This window comes from Tursiops truncatus, chromosome 17 (genome assembly GCF_011762595.2).
Source record: "Tursiops truncatus isolate mTurTru1 chromosome 17, mTurTru1.mat.Y, whole genome shotgun sequence".
NCBI classification, from domain to species: Eukaryota; Metazoa; Chordata; class Mammalia; order Artiodactyla; family Delphinidae; genus Tursiops; species Tursiops truncatus.
The window spans coordinates 46136204-46157341 of NC_047050.1; the positions used below are offsets into that span (position 1 = coordinate 46136204).

Here is a 21138-nt window from a genome sequence, read left to right on the forward strand (position 1 = left end):
TGCCAGTGATGATTTAGTAGGTAAAGGAGACTTCAGCTCAAAGTTGATTTGTGTTGATGAAGAAAATATTAACAGGATCTTAATATATGAATTGGCTAATAACTTTTCTCCATTTAAAAATTATCTGCTCGGGCTTCCCTGGTGGCGCAGTGGTTGAGAGTCCGCCTGCCGATGCAGGGGACACGGGTTCGTGCCCCGGTCCGGGAGGATCCCACGTGCCGTGGAGCGGCTGGGCCCGTGAGCCACGGCCGCTGGGCCTGCGCGTCCGGAGCCTGTGCTCCGCAACGGGAGAGTCCACAACAGTGAGAGGCCCGCGTACCGCAAAAAAAATATATATATATCAGCTCAAATTTTACCTTCATCAGTAAATCTGCACCAGAGAGCTAAAGTGAATTTTAGTAAAATATTTAAGAAGTGGTTTTGAAAGTGGCAAAGAAACCTCAGGAGCCTCCCTCCCCACAACCACCCACATTCCTCTTCCTACTGTCATCCTAGGCATCAATCCCTGCCTTCTCCTCCAGCTACCATACCAGCATCCTACACGCAACCTCCGGCTTCTTCTATCTGCCCTGCAACTTGCTAGCATTGTTCCACTAATTAGTTTGATAATTACCCAGACGCTAGATTTCTACCTTTGGATGTCCCGGGCTCTTCCCTGTCTTTGCATTAGTAATTAAGTCCTAAGTACCTTCTAATTATCTTCGAGTCTTCCCTCTCCTCTCCATCCCTACTGTCAACACCCCACCAATCTAGCCTTCCACCAAACTTCACTCAAAGTACAATTAGGAAGCAAAGTCTTCCTAATAGGTCTTTTTACATAAATTTCTCCCTCTTCTAATTTGTTTTCTACCATTTGGCCAAAGTAATCTTTTTAAAAAAGCAAATTTCACCATGACTCTCCTGTGTTGAAAAGCTTTTCCATAGCTGACTGTTGCCATTAAAATGAAGTCCAGGGTTCTCAACACGGTCTGCTCTCTCAATTAACATCACACCTCCACCTTGTGCCACACTCCTCCTCCATCTCTGCGTTCACCTAACTGAACTTCTCTCAGTTCTTTGATCACATTGTGCGTTCTCCTGCCTCAAAACTTCCACAGTGTGTTCCTTCTGCCCTCAGGGCTTGTCCCAAATTCTTCAGATTTTCTCAAGCACCATTTCCTCAGAGAAAACTTTCTGGACCCCATAGGGCAGGAAGTTCCCTCATTCCGAAATCTCTGGGCGCGCTTCTCTGAGAGCTCAAAGGGGAAACAGACCATGTCTTATCCTCAGCTGTATTCTCAGCTCCCTGACCTGCTTTGTCACATCCCTGAAAAAACCCCTCTTCCCAATATCCTGAGTAGATGTTATTTCTTTCATTCTTTTCTCATTCGGACTCTCTCTAAGCGAAAGGTATTCAACAGTTAACCGACAGGCCTGGCAGTCAATGAGAGAGGTCTCTAATCAACCTATTTCAATAAGTAATTTTAGAGAGAAAGAATAGCACAGTAGTAACATCGTGGTCCCTCAAGTTAGACTGCTTGGGTTCAAATCCTGACTTTGCCAATCACAAGGAGTATAACCCTGGGTAAATTACTCAGCCTCTAGTCCTGACCGAGTTTCTTCATCTGTAAAGTGGTAGGGATGTTGGGAGAATTAAGTGAAATAACATATGTCAAACACTTAGTGCCTGGCATAAAACACATGCTATGCAAGTATTAGCTATTACTTCTTAACCATGGACTCTGCACCACATTAGACTAACAAAGTTAGGCCTGCGAGGGGAGGGCTTATGCTGGTCTTGTTTAGTTTGGTTTTCCCAATCACTTGCCCAGTACCTAGCACTAAGCAGTTGTCCACTAAATACTTACAGCATGAAATCAAGTATGACCAAGTGAATGATTATCATTTGTTATACATCATCATAGTGGAGAATAGCAGAGAAGGGATCTAACTTTTACTGAGCAATTTCCCTAAGCCTCCTCTCCATATCTGAAAATGGTGGTAATATCTTCTTCACAGGAATCTTGTGAGATTTCAGTGACAATTGAGTATGTAAAATACTTATTCCAGTGCCCAGCACTCTTAGCTCACCACTTATGGGCTAGCTATTACTATTCTCCAAGTTTGGAAGCTAGTAGGTCTAACTCTTTCTTTCTCTCAGTTCCAATATTAGATTCTCACGTCTGCAACTTTGGCCCTTCTTCATTATGGCATTTGTGACAAGATGATTTTCTGTCTTCTCAGCCTCTGATCGTTGTTGTAAAATGTCTATGAAAGGTCAGCAGACTCTTCTGCCTTCAATATTAGCCAACGCTTTCCGCGTCTGGAGCTTACTCCATCCTTATGGGTATTGGGAAGATAAATGGAAATGATTAAGATGTACTTTCCAAAATATAAAACATTGTACTATAAGAGTTTGCCAAAGGGAATTAATATAACCAGATATCTGTAGAAGAACTTTATGAAGACCCTGTGTATCTCTCAACCTTAATATCTAAGACTGTAGATACGATAGTCTGTAAACAGCATGTAAAAGCAAATTTATTAAAGTCTGGGACAACTGCATTACCAAGCTGTACACAGCATGTTCTTTCTTCAGACGCTGAGATAAATGAAAAAAAATGGTTGCCATAGAGATAGTTAAACTATGCCCTTTGGCTAGCAGATTAGAAGTCCATTTCAACCTGGGAGAAGAGAATGTATTTTGCCTTTCCAGTGATATTTACAGATTATTCCTATCACAATTGCAACCAAGTTATTAAAGCTCAAATGCTAAACCTCTAAACATTGCACTTTATGAAGACTTTTGTTCTTTTGCTAAAACTTATTTTTCCATTAATGTGCAAACCTTAAAGCTACTATCTTTTTTTCTCGGAAAATGTATTTTTGAAGTTCTTCCCCCTAAGATGTTATTAAACTCTTCCTTGAAATCTATTCTGCCACACAGTTGGCTTCATTTCCTTTGAAGCTCATATTTTATTTTTGAATCATTTGTCAGAGGCAATATGTAGTATCACAAAGGATGCGCCAGCACAGGAAATGCTTATGAAGCATGGAAAACCCACTTAATAATAACTCATACTAATCAGTTAGCAGGAAGATTTGTGGGTGGTCATATTCAGATCCTTTTGTAGTCAGTTAGTCTGTTCTTCAAAATTAAGAAAGTCATTACAAATCCGTAGCTGGGAAAATCTGCCAGCTGACGCAAGCATTTCCTGCAGGGCGGCAGTTTGTCAAGGTTAAGCTTACTTTGCCTGGTTGGGTAAGATAGGTTCTGTGGATAACAAAGAGGAAGCTGGATTTGTTTTGGAAATTGAATGTATTTTATGTCATCATAAATCTGACCACTGTTCCCTAAAATATTGCTGCATAAATCCATTTCTCAGGTGTGATAACTTAAAAGAGATTTGTATTCCCTAGGGAAAAAATAATTTCCCTCCTTTCCTGGCATTGGGTATTCAGTCACAGCCTTCCATTGCCCAGGCCAAGGTTTAGGTAATTTCTTCCTTCGCTTATGCTGGTGGTGACTATTTATAATCTGTGTGTGTGTGTGTGTGTGTGTGTAAGTGTATGTGTTTAATTGGGCATTTACAGGGAGGAAGAATAGTAGGGACAAAATACTTGGCTAAAATAGCCTGAACTCCAAACCAGGACCCCTTAAATTTCTAAATTTGGGTGAGTAAATGATCATGTGCCTCGTTTCTCATCTTCCCCTCATCCCCAATCTCCACTGTCTTTCTCTTAAATGTAGGAAAACCAAACGAGTCAATATGCATGAAGATATTTTAGGACCTGAAAAGGAAGGCCACAGACCATTTAAAGTAGATCAGTTTTCCTTTTTTCTGAAATGAAGCGGAAACAAGCATCTTCACACTTTCTAGATTAAGAGAGTTGGAAAAGGAGTCATACATTGTCCATGTTCTTGTTATTATCCATAAAATCGGTTATTTTACTTCTCCATCTAAGAATCTTTTTAATGTTTGTACAAGGAAAAGTGTGGCAAACAATGAAATAAGACCAGCCTAAACCCATTCCCCGCCCTCTTCCCCATTCCCAACCTTCCACTAGGGAGGCTAGAAATGCTAAATATTTTCTTTCTACCAGCCTTACAGTTAGGTCTGGCCCTGTGACCTGTTCTGGTCAATATGGCATAAGCAGAGATCTACTGTGAGCCTTCCAGGAAAGCTTTTTTTTCCCTAAAAAGGGGCAGATGTGGCTGATGCCACCTTCTTCCTTCCAGCACTTATCCATCTTTCATTATGTCTTAAATGTGAACGTATCTGGTATGGTGGTAGCCATATTGTGACCATGAGTCCAAAGTATGAGGCTAAGTAGGATGGAATAGAAAGATAGAAAAGGCCAGGGTCATTGATGGCATCATTCAGCAGGAAATCTGACCTCCTGTCATCTAATTCTGTGAGACAAATAAATCCCTACTGGTTTAAGCTACTGTTAGTTTGATTTTCTGAATACTTACAGCCGAGAAAACATCTTAACTGATACCAGACTTGGTTTGAGTTTCAGTCTAACCACCTCCCACCCTACCCCAAAGGATAAACGTAACTTTTCATTTTATTTCTTGTCTATTTTAGGTGAGATTGTTCCATCTGTAGTGATCATTATAAGCTTTTTTCAATTCGGTAAGTAAACTGGACTTTTCCAAAGGGTGGAAGAGAGGTGATAGTTTAGTGTTATGGAAACATTTGCACATTATCAAGCTGTGCATGTAACACAGTTCAAGAATCATCCTTAGGGTGGTAATAATTTTTAACCAGCTTGGGAAATGAGGCCAGTTACAGAAAAGAGCAAATTTGAAGTTAATTCCTTTTAATCAGAGGTTCAGGTGGCTCATATCAAAGCATTTCTTTGTGTGTAAGTTAATAAAACTGACTTCCATACAGTAGAAAGCACATCTTCCCTGTAAGGATTCTTCGTTTTTCTACCCCAAATCTGTATCCCTGGGAATAGAACCTGCTCTCCTGGCAGATTCACCTGCTTTTAGTAGAGTGATGTACAACTCTTCTAAAGCACTTCTATTGATTTCCCCTGGTCCTAATTAGTATTCCTCAGAATAGTAGATGTACTTCTATAGTTTCTAAGCTGTCAGCTGCAGTGCCATGTATCTATCAGCTTCATCACCTGACACTATCAAGTTCCCCAGGATCTCCTAGTCACTTTGGATAGCCAGTCATGTTCAAATTAATGTCACTTGTTCTGAACCAATTCTCCATCAGTTATGGGGAAACAGTGCTAAATAATTTATACTGCTATTTAACAGATATCAGCTAAACTTTGAGCACACACACTCATAAAAAGGATTCCCCTGAAAAGATAGCCTTTTATGGTTCTTTAGAAAATTATTCCAATTCAATGGGCTGTATACTCCATCAGAAGTCATGGCTATAACAATGGGGCATTCTGTTGATTCTGGCTTCACACTTGCATGTCAGATCATTAAGTAACAATCATCAACTGCTTTTGGTTTTAAACTGAGGTTAAATTCACATAACATAAAATCGACCAGTTTGAAGTGTACAATTCATCGGCATTTAGTATATTCACAATGCTGTGCAACCACCACCTCTATCAAGTTCCAAAACATTTTCATCACCCCAAAAGAAAACCCATACCCATGAAGCGGTCACTCGCCATTACCTCCCTTCAGTCTGGAGCAAGCGCCGATATGCTTTTTGTCTTTGTGGATTTACCTATTCTGGATATTTAATATAAATGGAATCATTCAATATGTGACCTTTTGTGTCTGGCTTCCTTCAACTAGCATCATGTTTTTGAGGTTTATCTACATCATAGCAGGTATTGGTACTCTATTTCTTTTATGGCTGAATAGTATTTCACTGTATTCATATACTACATTTTGTTTATCCACTTATTCATTGATGAACATTTGGGTTGTTTTCACCTTTGGGCTATTGTGAATAGTACTGCCATAGACATTTATGTGAGAGTGTTTGTTTGAGTACCTGTTTTAAATTCTTTTGGCTACATACATTGAAGTGGATCTGCTAGTCATATGATAATTTTGTTTAGCTTTTTGAGGAACCACCACACGATTTTCCACAGCAGCTGCACCATTTTAGTTATCCATCAGCAAGGTACAGGAGTTCCAATTTGTTCACATCCTTACCGACACTTGTTTTCCTTTTTAAAAATTATATCCATCCTACGGACTTCCCTGATGGCACAGTGGTTAAGAATCCGCCTGCCAATGCAGGGGACACGGGTTCGAGCCCGGGTCTGGGAAGATCCCACATGCCGTGGAGCAACTAAGCCCATGTGCCACAACTATGAGCCTGCGTGCCACAACTACTGAAGCCCATGCGCCTAGAGCCCATGCTCCCAACAAGAGAAGCCTCCGCAATGAGAAGACCCGCGCACCGCAACGAAGAGTAGCCCCTGCTCGCCACAACTAGAGAAAAGCCCGCATGCAGCAGCGAAGACCCAACACAGCCAAAAATAAATAAATAAATTTACTTAAAAAAAAAAATTATATCCATCCTAGTGGATGTAAAGTGGCATCTCATTGTGGTTTTGACTTGCATTTCCCTAATGATTAATGAAGTTGAGCATCTTTTCATGTGCTTGTAGGCTATTTGAATGTCTTCTTTGGAGAAAAGTCTATATAGATCTTCCTCGACTTCTGGTGGGGCTATGTCCCAATAAACCCACTGTAAAGTGAAAATATCATAAGTCAAAAATGCATTTAATATACCTAACATACTGAACATGATTCAGCCTAGCTTACCTTAAACATACTCAGAACAATTACATTGACTTACAGTTAGGCAAAACCATCTAACACAAAGCCTATCTTATAATAAACTGCTGAATATCTCATGTAACTTATTGAATACTCTACTGAAGATGAAAAACAGAATGGTTGTATGGGTACAAAATGGTTGGAAGTGTTTACCCTCATGATCTCGTGGCTGACTGGGAGCTGTACCTCACTGCCAGTGCCCAGCATTGTGAAAGTATCCTACTGCATATTGCTAGCTAGCCCCAGGAAAAGAATAAAATTCAAAGTACGGTTTCTATTGAATGTGTATCATAAAGTCGAAAAATCACCATAAGTTAGGGATCATCTGTACATCTCTTTGCCCATTTTTTAATTGGTCTATTTATTTTTCTGTTATTGAGTTGTAAGAGTTCTTTATATTTTCTGGGTACAAGTCCCCTCTTGGATATGTGATTTGCAAATTTTCTCTCCAGTTATGTGTATTTTTTCAGTTTTTGACAATGTCCTTTGATGCACAAAAGTTTTAAATTTTTTTTAAAAATAAATTTATTTATTTATTTATTTATTTTTGGCTGTGTTGGGTCTTCGTTTCTGTACGAGGGCTTTCTCCAGTTGTGGCAAGTGGGGCCACCCCTCACCGCGGTGCGCGGGCCTCTCACTGCTGCGGCCTCTCCTGCTGCGGAGCACAGGCTCCAGACGCGCAGGCTCAGTAGTTGTGGCTCACGGGCCCAGCCGCTCCGCGGCACATGGGATCCTCCCAGACCAGGGCTCGAACCCGCATCCCCTGCACTGGCAGGCAGACTCTCAACTACTGTGCCACCAGGGAAGCCCCAAAAGTTTTAAATTTTGATGAAGTTCAATTTATCTATTTTTTTCCTCTATTGCTCATGCTTTTGGTGTCATAGCTAAGAAGCCATTGACAAACCCAAGGTCATGAAGATTTACCACTGTGTTTTCTTCTAAGACTTTTATAGCAGTAACTACTTTTGTGAAGTTAGCCCAGCGTGACCACTTAAAAGAAAAGTAAAAATAAAGTTTATGTACTAACCTGCTCCAGACAGAGCTTATTTAGTGATAAAGACTTTGTTTTCAGTACTGTATAATTAGAAGTTGGTTCTGGATTTTGCTACCTAGCTACCTAGACATCACCTTGTTCTCTTAGCATCTAATTAACAGAGTTTGTTAACTGATGAGCTAAGTGGGCAAAAGACAGTTTAACAAGAAGATCAGCATAGCCCATGGAAGACAGGCAGATGGTTTGGTGACAAGAAGCCAGTCTCACCAAATGAAGGCTTCTAGCACAAACCAGTGTTTGCTATGTTTCAAAATACTCTACCTACCACATAAACTCATTTCATTTCTTAAAATACTCCATTAGTGAATATCTTTCATTGAATATCAAGGCAGAGCCTCCATTAGTAAGATGTTAGATGTAGCTTTGAGATGAGTAATAGGAACCCCTCAGAATGCTATCCAACGAGCAGAGCCAGCCTTTGGAAAACTGGACCAGAGATTAAGTTTGTCTTTAGTACCCGTTTACCTACTGAGGTTTCAAAGAAAGATAGGCTAGCCTTCTGATCAACCTGGGCCCCAACTGTGAATGATTTTCTTAGTAGCGCCTCCACAGATGTTCAGCCTTGCAGGTTGAAAAATTATTTTTTTACTTCTTAAAAAATTGTTCAAGTCTAGGGGCAACTCATTCATTCTAACTTAACTCAGAAGAGGCTGATTTATAAGTTAGGATGCCAATTTCAGAATTTACAGAATTTATGTATATCCAGATGCCAACATTGGCTATTTGCTTCAACTTCTCTCTCTTAGTGGTAAATCCAATTGGGAGACAAAATGTTGGTGCTACATTTTGGTAGAAACTCAATAAGGATGTGTGCAGTGGGTCCAAGTAGGCTGGATCTTTACCTGTTCTTCATAGTATGTGGGTACTTGAATATAAATGTTAGTTGATTTTCTCCAAAGAGCGTCTGTCTTTCAACAGGTACACTGTTCATTCCCATCCACAGCTTTTCTTTATGGTGTGTTGTAGCCTGAATAAAAGCATATTCAGTGTATCCAGGAGCAATCAATCACTCCATCTACCTCTCTACATACACTTCCTTCCATACCAGGGGAGAGCTTGCTCTTCTATTAATCTAAAGCCCTCTTACAAATGGCTACCCACCCTGGCTTACACTTTGAGTAATCAGTGGTTTCAATAACTTAAAAATAAGTCCCTGAGCCACCCAAGTAGGAGGGAATTAATGATGCTATATTTTTCCTCCTTTTTCCTCTCAAAAGGGAAGGAACCTGAAGAAAAAGTTCTAAGTGCATTTAGTACTTACTTTCTTACACACCAAACCACAACACTACTGTAGACAAACAATATATTGATATACCTTAGGGTTTCTCAGAATGGGATCTGTGTATCACCAGTTGTACAATACACAGGTTGATTTATTCTGTCACACAGATGAAGAACTTTTAAGGTTATACATTTACGTTAATATATGTTAGAAAAAGATGTAACTAGCTTATCAAACTCATGGGGTCATAGATACTATTGTTTAGGATGAAGCTAAAGTGTGAAAAAAATTAATTGTTTTAAAGAATTACATTAAACAGAGTATAAGTGGTATGAGGATATGGCCAAGATGATAAAGGTAGTTCCCAAAGACTAAAATTGGGGAAACCCTGAACTTATTTCGTATATTAAGTAACAGTTCTAGCAGCATTTATGTAATCTGTCTTCATAGCTGATTTAATACATCCAACTAATCAAATGCTATTCCCTATCTTCTACTTAGGTTCTAAATGCTTACCCCTCAATTGCTTGACGTTACAAAGTATCAACTTCATTGGGAAAAAAAATGCTTGCTATATATAGCAAGCTCCACATGGGACGTCTTCTCCCAATTTTCCTCTTCATGCAGGCATTTAGATTCAGGTGTTATCTATAAATGCACTCCCTTGTGATTATGCCACATCCTAACTTTCTCTTATCAGTAGGTCAGCCTTGCCTTTCTCTGAGTCTTTCTTTCTGTTCACCCACTCCTGAGCTGCATCTCTTGTGAAACTTCCATTTAGCAATTTATTTTCCTATCTGGCCCTAAATGTACATCATTTTCCTCATCCGTGACATTCATATCCGCTCCTCTTCCTAGTTCTCTCTGCCTACTGCAACACTTGTTGAAAATAATAACAACAAAAATAGTTAGATGTAATTACTGGCTATTTTTATAAAATTAAGTGTACCTTGCCCCTGTTCTATTCTAGGTATAGTCTAACTAAATAATTGACATTGGTCCTCTGAAGCCAAAGTGTCCTGCCATCTGGGGATGCTGGGTAAGTCTAATATCAGCTTGCTCTCTTGCCTTCCTTTTCTCAGGTCTGAGGCCGACTTCCAATCCTCCTGTTATGACAGCACAACAAGAATCTGAGGCATTTGACAATATCACTGAGTGGACTAGTTTTTTGAGAAACCCAGTGACTTTCTTAATTGGACTAAGAGACAATGGCTCCATTCGGGACATGTTTTTAAATCACTGAAAGTGAGTCATTTTTGCAGATGCAGTCCTATCCAAATTTTTTAGTTTGAATATCAGAAGCTAACCTTTCCTTGACCTCTTCCCCAAATTTTGGAGCTGTATCCTTTCTGGAGCCTTAATGAATTACTGTAATCTCCCATGTGTTTCCTAACCATCTCTGCATCCAGGTCCTAGGCTATGCCCTACGATAGGGTCTTCCTGTCTTAATCAGGTGCCAAATGTAAAGCAGTCTTGGCTAACAAGATTTTTGATGATTAAACTTGTGACCGAAAAAAAGATAACCCTTCCCCAGTGAATGTGTGGATTTAAGGATCTAGTGCTCTTGTTCACATGGAAGCAAGAGTAACTGAAATGTAAATGGGCTTTATGTTTTATCAGGAGGGATAGGATGGGGGTAAGACAGGAATAAAGACACAGACCTACTGGAGAATGGACTTGAGGATATGGGGAGGGGGAAGGGTAAGCTGTGACAAAGCGAGAGAGAGGCATGGACATATATACGCTACCAAATGTAAGGTAGATAGCTAGTGGGAAGCAGCCACATAGCACAGGGAGATCAGCTCAGTGCTTTGTGACCACCTAGAGGGGTGGGATAGGGAGGGTGGGAGGGAGATGCAAGAGGGAAGAGATATGGGAACATATGTATATGTATAATTGATTCACTTTGTTATAAAGCAGAAACTAACACACCATTGTAAAGCGATTATACTCCAATAAAGATGTAAAAAAAATATAATTATCCATTTCAAAAAAAAAAAAAGAGGGATAGGATGAAGGTTCTGGAAGTCCTGGAGGTAAAACTATGAGAGGAAAAGATGGATAAAATGAAAGGTAGAAGTTACTTAAAGAGACACTTGGGGAAAGTTCCAGAGGCATGAGGAACCAGAGCAGGAAGGACACTAGGAGAGTCCAGTGCGAGAAGTACATTAGCTTTATACAGATAAGTTGTCTAGAAAAGGCTTAGAAGGAGGAAGAAGCAGTTTAAATCACTTCACCTGAATAGGCCTAGGGCTCCTGAGATTAGAAATTTGATAAAGAGGTTTAAGATAGAATCCAAAGAGAACTGTTCAAGCAGTATCCAGAAGTTGCAGAGAGAAAGCTGTTTTCATTTGGGACCAAGGGCAGTGCATAGTGGCTAGAACTGAGCTGAATCACCAACTGACGAGGCAGTGAATTTTGAGTAACAGTCTGTTAAACTTGGGTTTAATGAGTTAAGAAGCATCAAACTGGTTTAAGTAGCCAGACTGTACTCCTATCACTCGGGATAATTTATATCCTGAAATTTTTGCACTGCAGAACAAAGCCATGCTGAAATGTAAGTGACTGACTGCCTGAGATGAGATAACAAGACTCAGAAAGGAGGGGAAATTAGAGACAAAAAATAATTAATTAATTAATTAATTAAAAGCAAAGCCACAGTCCATATGACAGGTGATGATGCCAAAACTTACCAGTCAGGGAATTCTAGGAAGATACTCTCTGGGGGTTATTCTGATATATTTTTGTCCCAAGGTATAAAAAAGATTATTTTGGGGTATGAGATCTTTCTAGTTCCCTCCAAATCATGTCTAGTCCTGAGAATGAACTGGAATGGGTCAAAATGTACCTTTTTCCCCAGCGCGCACTGAAATCCAATGTGTGACTGCAGCATAGTGAAAAACGTTTTACATACATTTTCCTTCAAATCAGATTTTCCCTATGTCTGAGGTTAAACCAAAGAAACATGTTCCAATTCTTTATTCTCTTTCTACCGCAATTGCTCCATTCTTCCCTACAGGTAGAGGTTCATGTAGCCATATAGGTTTGGTGAGCAATGATATGTTTTTGATTAGTTGTAATTCAAATGACTTTTAAATTATTTTGTTGGCGGTGTGATTAAACTCCAAACACATTTTTCTTAGAGCTCCTCTTCCCCAAAGACCAATTCTGTTTTAGCATAGAGGATTTTTGTAGCCTTGTTTTTAAAACAAAGCTGCTGATTGAGTCCAGTGGTTAACACAAGCAACACAAAATTTTGACTTTAGAATGTGGAAAAGGTTTGGAAGTTATTAAAAGGAAGTGACTTGGGTGGTAGAAACAGCTCTCTAAGTGAACAAAAGAAAACAGGGCATATGACACTGTGCTATCTCAGAAATGGGAGACCCATACCCGTGTCCAGTGTCAGTAAAAGATGGCATCTGGTTCAGAGACAGCCATCAGCCAGATAAGGCAAACCTGGGGATACTTTCCTGGGCTCTTATTTAGTGCCCTGCCCTCACTCACTGTGGTGGGAGAAAACCCCAAGGGGCAGTCAGACAAGGGAAAAAGAGATGGTCCATATTGCAGGTAATAAGAACTTCGTAAACATACCCTTGGCAGCAGAAGTGCAGGCAGAAATTGACATGTAAGCCTAAGGAAGCAAGTGGAGTGGGTAGGGGTGATGGATAAGGCTGTTTTTGAGAAGGGAACAGCCACATAGAAAAGCTGCTACACTTTGTCTTTCATCTCAACCGTTTCTCAGTCTTTTTAAAAATTATTTTATTTATTTATTTATTTGGTTGTGTCGGGTCTTAGTTGCTGCTGCAAGTGGGCTCCTTAGTTGCGGCTCTCAGACTCCTTAGTTCCGGCATGTGAACTCTTAGTTGCGGCATGCATGTGGGATCTAGTTTCCTGACCAGGGATGGAACCCGGGCCCCCTGCATTGGGAGCGCAGAGTCTTAACCACTGCGTCACCAGAGAAGTCCCCCCCGTTTCTCAGTCTTGATTTCACACTGTTTTCTCTACATCTTCCCATAATGGTACTAATAACTGCCAAGCCTCATGATAGGAAATTGTTGGAAAAAAGCCACACTATAGTTGATACCTAAAACCTTTCATCTCCAAGGCAAATTGAGAACTCCTGTACCCCTCCTGCCTCCTCCAATTTCCTTCCCAAACATAAACACATATGTGCGCATGATATTCAAGCTGTTTGTAGTCCTTTGTGACTTTTTTCCCCCACCATGGTTTCACTGATGTTCATCTGTAAATGTTTTCTGTCCCTATAGAATGGCCCTGTTCAGACACCATGTACTCTCCATTACGCATATATTGATACAGTCAGTGGATATTCATGGAGAATAACCTGCAGGTGGGTGTGATCTCCCTCTGTGTCTGCAGCTCCCAGGGTTTCTAAACTCTCTCACTAGCCCACACTCAGCCTTTAACAATTCATTACAAAATTAGTTGTAGCCTTCTTACCTGCTTGTGCTGCACCTGGAGTTTCTCCCTTTTGTGCTCTGCCACGAGTGAGCCTGTGTTCTTGACCTCTCTCTCCTTGGAAGTTTCTGTCTTTCTTTGGATTTCAATGTACTTTTTTTGCCCTGTGATATCAGCTGTTTGATGGGCTTAAGAAAAGGTATGATTATGTTGATCGACCTGCTTTTTCTTTTTATTAAGGTGGAAACAATATTCTTTTCAGCTCTCTCCATCCTAGATAGAAGTGGAATTATGTTTACTTTTAAATATATTTGATTTGGGCTGATGGCAAGATAAACATGCAGATATTTCTAAGAAGTAGTTACAAATGTGAGACATAAGACATGAAAATTCAGGTGTCACCTATAGATGTGGTCATCAGAACTGATAGAATAGATATTTTTTTAAAATTTATTTATTTTATTTATTCATTTTTGGCTATGTTTGGTCCCCGTTGCTGCACGTGGGCCCTCTCCAGCCGTGGCAAGCGGGGGCAACTCTTCGTTGCAGTGCGTGGGCTTCTCATCGCGGTGGCTTCTCTTGTTGCAGAGCACGGGCTCTAGGCGCGTGGGCCTCGGTATCTGTGGCTCACGGGCTCAGTAGTGGTGGCTCGCGGTCTCAGTAGTTGCGGCTTGCAGGCTCAGTAGCTCCGCGGCATGTGGGATCTTCTGGGACCAGGGCTTGAATCTGTGTCCCCTGCATTGGCAGGCGGATTCCCAGCCACTGCACCACCAGGGAAGCCCTAGAATAGATGATATTTTAGGGGAAGAACAAACTGGAAAAAAAAGCTAATGGTTGGAGAGACAGAATGAAATCATTGAACTCACTGTAAAAAGAATAATGTTTTGTATATTTGATGGCAGGTGGATGGTTGAACAAAATAATAATTATACTTTATAGTCTGCCATTCCAGTTTTATATCTGGTTTCCTGCTATCTGAGCCTTTTAGTTAAGCAGAACTGTTCCTAGAAAATCATCTGAAAGTTTTTCCTCTCTTCTTTCACAGCTAGTTAATATTGATACATCCTGGCTTTATCAGCAAAGAAAGAAATCACTAATTCTTTTTTTTCAAATTTCATTAATTATTTAAAATGGTGCTGCTCCAAATAGCTAAAGACTAACAAGAAAAACCAATGGTGATTCATTCATTTCCTCTGCCAGCCCAAGGGCTCATGATGGCAGCAGCATGAGGTTAATTCTGGAATCACAGGCTGCTTGCCTGAGAATTGTTAGTTTTACTGCTCTTCTCTTCTGGGTGGGGAGTTCCCACTGATTGCATATGCAGAATGGTAGATAAGAATTAGGCTTTCTAATTGGGAGTTAGGTATCTTGAGCAAAATTAGGGATGGTGTAGGTAGGGTGGATTAGGTTGAAATGACAAACCCTCAACAAAGCCCTTAAAATATACACACATACTAGATAACAAAGCCAGTATCCACCCTCAAGAACAAGGTAAATCACCAAAAATCTGCAATGTCCTACTAGTTTTCTGGCAATAGCAGCATAGTATGATAATTAAAGTAATTAAGGCTCTGGACTCTGGGTCTAAATACTGGTTGCATCACCCGCTAGCTGTGTAACCTTGAAAAGTTATTTTGACCTCCCCAAGTTTCAGTTTCCTCTCATGTTATATAGGGGTTAATAAGCATAACAAACATGCATCAAATATATGCTATGTACAGTGTCTACTCACTTATTTTTTTATTTTGAGAGTGCATAGAATTCTTTATTTAGACAACAAAGTATATGTAAATATTTATTTTTGATTTAACAAACTGCAAGAAGGGTCAGAACAAAGTATTCTGACTTAAGCTCCAAAAGGGATAAAAAAGACAAAAAAGAGAGGCAAAGATAAATGGGACACAGTGAATAGGTTTAACACATGTAGCTGGAGTCCCAGGAGGTGAGAGAGAAGGGGGGAGAAGTTTATATTGCCAGACCCTTCTCTAAGCACTTTACAGATATAACCAATTTAATCCTCATAAAACCTCTATGAGGTAGGTACTCTTCTGGCCACATTCATTTTACAGAGGAGGAATCCGAGGCACTGATAAGTTAGGTAACTTGCCCAGGGCCACTTAGCTCCTAAGTAATGGAGCTGAGATGTAAACCCAAGCAGCCTGTTTTCACAGCCCACATTCTAAACCAGTCCAAACCTGAGGACATTATATGTATTAACTCATGAAATGCTCACCCAAAAGCCCTATAAGATAAGTACTATCATTATCCTCATTCTCTGGGTGAGAGAGGTTAGGTAATTTGCCCAAGATGACACAGCCAGCTAATTGATGGGGCCAGGATACAATCCCAGGCAAATCTACCTCTAAAGCCCACCGTCAAAATCATCATGCAGTATCCCCTCTCAGTAACAGTACCTACATCATAGCGTTCTTGTTCTTGTGAGAATTAAATTAAGTATTTAAAGCACTTAGCCCATTGCCTGGCACACACTCAGATGTTATGCCTACTACTACCACTGCTACTACTGTTACTGGTTACCCTCTGATGGCTTGTGGCACAAGGAGCCATTGCAGTGAGGCAGGAATAGCATCAATGTATAAGACCATACCTGATATGACACCCTTGCTCTCTTGCTTTCTCTTCCTAAGAAGAGGGTCTTTGCTGGAGAATCTTTGTATCCCTCTTCATTTACCTTCAACACCTAACTGCAATATAGCAGGCGACTGGATACCAGAAAAATTTTAGGAAAAGAGAAAGGGTCATAAATCTTTTGCTGGGAGTTTTTAAAATTTGATAGAATTCCAGTCTATCTTAACTGACAGCAAGCTAACACAGAATACCACATCCCACTTCCCAAATGATGCCAAGGCATTTATAACAGCAAGAAGTTTTGTATAATCTTTACTCTGTGCCAAGTACTTTTCTAAGTGCATGTATGTTAATTTACATATTCCTCAGAAGAGCCTTATGCGGTGAGTGCTATTATTCTGTCCATTTTATAGAAGAGGTTCCCAAGACCATACAGTCGTTAAGTGGTAGAGCTGGAATTTGAACCCAGTTTGGCTCCAGAATCCAGGCTCTTATGTTCCTCTTACATTGGTACTAGATTTAACACTCTTCCCATATTACTGACTACTGACATATCTTATAAAGGAAACAAAAGATTAAATATATAATTTAAAATACAAAGTAGGCATTTTTTATGAAGTTGTTTTTGGGTCCTCCCAAATTAAGGATGCCTCCCATCTCTGTCCATTAAATTGCATTTTGATTCTTTTACCTATAATGCTTTCAACCTTTCACCAAAGGTGAGATTCTTGATTTGTTCTGGATCCATTTGGGTGGGCTTTCTTGGCTATGGAATGGATAGAGGTATCTTCTTTCATCCACAGCCAAGCCTGTGGAGATAATCAGATGGGAGGTGCTGGGATGTTGTCCTCCTCTGCTTTTTTTTCTGGGGGGCTCGCCACTCGGCTTGTGGGATCTTAGTTCCACAGCAGTGAAAGCGCTGAGTCCTAACCACTGGACTGCCAGGGAATTACCACCCCCCTGCCTTTTATTACTTTGCCTAGGGTAGAAATTGTTGGCATATACTAGCAACCAATGACAACCTCATTTCACCTTATTTGGGATCGTAAGAGATCAATTTCTCCTAATTTATTTATGAAGAAATATTTATAATACATATGTATTGTATTTATATAATAACATGATATAAATATCAATACATAATATATAATGCATATATTATTCTATATATATTATGTAGATTGTATATAATATAAAAATATGTGTATATATCTCAAAAGACCAAGCAGGGCTTCCCTGGTGGTGCAGTGGTTAAGAATCCGCCTGCCAATGCAGGGGACATGGGTTCGAGCCCTGGTCCGGGAAGATCCCACACGCGGAGGAGCAGCTAAGCCTGTGTGCCACAGCTACTAAGCCTGTGCTCTAGAGCCTGCGAACCACAACTACCGAGCCCGCGTGCCACAGCTACTGAAGACTGCGTGCCTAGAGCCCGTGCTCCGCAACAAGAGAAGCCACCGTAATGAGAAGCCCGTGCACCGCAATGAAGAGTGGCCCCCGCTCACTGCAACTAGAGAAAGCCCGTGCGCAGCAACGAAGACCCAACGCAGCCAAAAATAAATAAATAAAATAAATTTATTGACAGAAAAAAGAAAGAAATGAAACCACGATAATGCCAATGAGAAAATGGATACATTTTTGAAAATACTTTTAGAAATGAGAGGGCCTTTAGTATGGTACAAAGTACAGACTACATAGCAAAAGAATGATAATAAAGTTGACAACATAAAAAATTGAAACAGCAATATGAGAAAAATGCACCGTAAAAATATTCAAAAGAAAAAAGGCAAACTGGAAAATATGTTCTCAACACATAAGACAACAAAAGACCAATTTTCCTCATGTGCAATTAAGTTTAGAAATCAGTAAGAAAAAGACAAAAAAGGAGAAGCAAAGACATTTTGCAGTAACTCTCCACAAATGGCCAATAAACGTTTGTCATTCATAATTAAAGAAATAAGTATTAAAATAGCAGGAAGGTATTATTTTTCATCTATTAGACTGACAAAGATTAAAGAGAGTTGTAGTACCCAGTGCTGCTGAGGGTGTAGGGAAACAAGCATTCCTGCACAGTTGGTGGGAGAATAAGTTTGTGCAACCTTTGTTAGAAGACAGCATTGGCAATTATTTAAAAATGTAACAGGGAATTCCCTGGCCATCCAGTGGTTAGGACTTGGTGCTTTTACTTCCCAGCCTGGGTTTGATCCCTGGTCAGGGAACTGAGATCCTGCAAGCTGAGAGGTGCAGCCAAAGAAAAAAAAAAAAAGTAACATACATCTACCATTTGACCTAGGAATTTCTTTTCTACATACCCTTGCATGAGTACACAAAAATGTGCAAAAAAATGTTAATTGTAGCTTTGTTTGTAATAGCAAGAAAACTGGAAATAACTTTAATGCTCATCAATAGAGGGTTGGTTCAATAAATTATGGAGCTCTGCTATAAATGGAAAACTATGCAAAATATTAAGGATGATGGAATCATACAGTACTAATATGGAAAGGGTTCCAAGGTATATTTTTAATTAAAAATGCAAATTGGTAGAACAGTATGTAAATTATGATCTCATTTGCCTTAAGTACATGCATATGCATAGACATGTTCTGAATGATTTTGGCAGAATCCGTTAATACTGGCTACCTCTCTAGAGTGGAACTGGGGATAGTGTGACTGGGGATAAAGAGGAAAACTTTTGAATTTTCTTTTGCCATGAGTATAGTTTATTTTTAAGAAGCTACTTAATATAAATAGTAAAAACTTATACCACACCAATACTGTATACATTTCTAAATTTGTACAAATTCCTAAAAATTTTTCCTAAATCATAATCTTCAAATTTAAATTTCAGTTTTTCTGTGAGTCAAAGCATTAAGAATAAACAAAGGCCCAACTCATTTTATACAACACTGGAGAAAAAGTGAGTTAAAAACATGGCCCCAAGTAGCTTATAACCTTCCTAGTAAAGCTTTAAAGAAAGAAATATTTCTTACTTGCCCTAACTCTAAGGAGAGAATGATTTCAGAAATAGGACGCATCCGTGTTGTTACAGCCAGAGTAACTGAAAAAGGCCTCTTTCTGGCAGTGGGACTTGAACTGAACTTTGAAAATGAGACAATTTAGTGAACAGGGCAGCAGCAAGGTCCTTTCAGCAATACACTGGCACTTGCACAGTCAGTAAAGCAAGAATGGGCTTGGCATTGTGGGAGAAGTGCTTAGATAGATGTCCCTGTCTGAAATGAATATATGTTTTAGGCGGTATTAGAAATTAAAATTTATACAAGGAGGGTGAATTTGGATGGTGGAGGGCTCTTATTTCTCCAAAAGAGAAGCTTGGCCTTGATACTCTAGGCAATGTAGATTCTTGAGAGGATGAATGGTGACATGATGGAAATAATTATTAGGAATATTAATCTGCTGGCCTTAATACAAGACAGATTGAAGTCTGGTGAAGTGGCAGTTGAGAAGGCAAGAAAAAAGTAAGAGTAGAGAAAATGGTTAAAGTAGAAAGAATTTAGTGACAGTATAGATATAGGGGACTCAGTGGAGGAGTCGAAGGTAGTTCGCATTTCTTCTAGTCTACAAGCCTAGAAAAATTGATTAAAATGCTCTAGGCTCTAGTCTACAAGCCTAGAAAAATTGATTAAAATGTTAATTGGTTTATTGAAGCTAATGAGGACCATATTTCTCCATCCTTTATGTACCTCCTGGGTATAATTTCTTCCCTTCAAATTCAGGAATATATATAGATAAAGATTTTTTTTCCCCAGCCATTTCTTCTGCCATTTTTTTCTCAGTTATATTTGTAAAGACCCAACCCACAATTCCCCCTGATTTCAATGCTATTTCTCTTTTATTTTAACTCCTCTAAACTTTCCTCTAACTGAATTTTATATCTTCTTTTACTATCTCTCAATATTATTTCAACTCTATTAAATCTCATGCTCCCAATTATTACTACATATTTGAAGCCATTAGGGACTTATCTTTTGTACCAGCCTAGCACAGCATCAAGTGCAGTAGAAGGTAATCATCAGGCACCATGGGGCTCTATAATTAAATTGATGGTGATGGTACTAGGCAAAGATGTCCCCATGTCTTTAGTCTTGTTTTGCTGAGATTTTCCTCACTATTTTTCTACCTCCTTCTCTTAGGGAAATTACATGAGTTAAGAGTGCTTAACTCATGCTTAAGAATGATCTTATAAACTTTGTAAAAATATGATGTGTCACGATGCTGTGTCACAACGCTTTTCTTGTAAAAGCTGAAACACAAAACCCTCTGAAGTTCTTTCAGTGAAAATTCTGGAAGGAAAATCTCTAGGAGGAGAAGCCAAGCAAATGACCCTAATTATTTCACCTCCATTTTCATCTTCCCTTGGGAAGATTTGTGCTGTCCCAATTTGAATTATGCTGGGTACCAAACTCTGGTCCAAATGTGAACAATATTTCCTTCCTTGGTTCTCCTTAGGACAGAATAAATAAGTGGTCATTTTGAAAACTTCACTAAATATTAAGATAGAACAAAAAATTAAAGGAAATAGCAAAAAAAAAAAACCCACCTCAAGCATAAAAGATGTTTTTTTTTTTAATTTATTTTTTGTCTGTGTTGGGTCTTCGTTTCTGTGCAAGGGCTTTCTCTAGTTGCGGCAAGCGGGGGCCACTCTTCATCGCGGTGCGCGGGCCTCTCACTGTTGCGGCCTCTCTTGTTGCAGAGCACAGGCTCCCAGACGCGCAAGCTCAGTAGTTGTGGCTCACGGGCCTAGTTGCTCTGTGGCATGTGGGATCTTCCCAGACCAGGGCTCGAACCAGTGTCCCCTGCATCGGCAGGCAGATTCTCAACCACTGTGCCACCAGGGAAGCCCAAAAGATGTGTTTTTGATTATGAAATAATTATAACCATACAGAAACCTTAAAGGATTAGATCAATTTTGCAAGCACGGTTTCCTTGCCTTTCATCTCCCTGCCTCTATATGACAAGGCATCTCAGTACCATCACACGAGAAGTGTTTTCATCACATACTGACTCATTCTTGGACTAAGGTTTAGGAGACTGGCTTAAATGTCTCAGATTAATTGGGGTCTTCTTACGCAGTTCAGGTTT

General features: G+C 39.8%; 1 protein-coding gene across 1 annotated transcript in view; it reads left to right on the forward strand.

The window, feature by feature from the left end:
• RIMS2 (regulating synaptic membrane exocytosis 2) overlaps positions 1–21138 on the forward strand; it is a 626602-nt gene that overhangs the window by 23088 nt on the left and 582376 nt on the right. Inside the window, exons 4-6 of the mRNA XM_033842900.2 lie at positions 4572–4619; positions 10004–10072; positions 13302–13384. The gene's annotated coding sequence lies outside the window, so the exon portion shown is untranslated. The remainder of the gene's footprint in view (positions 1–4571; positions 4620–10003; positions 10073–13301; positions 13385–21138) is intronic.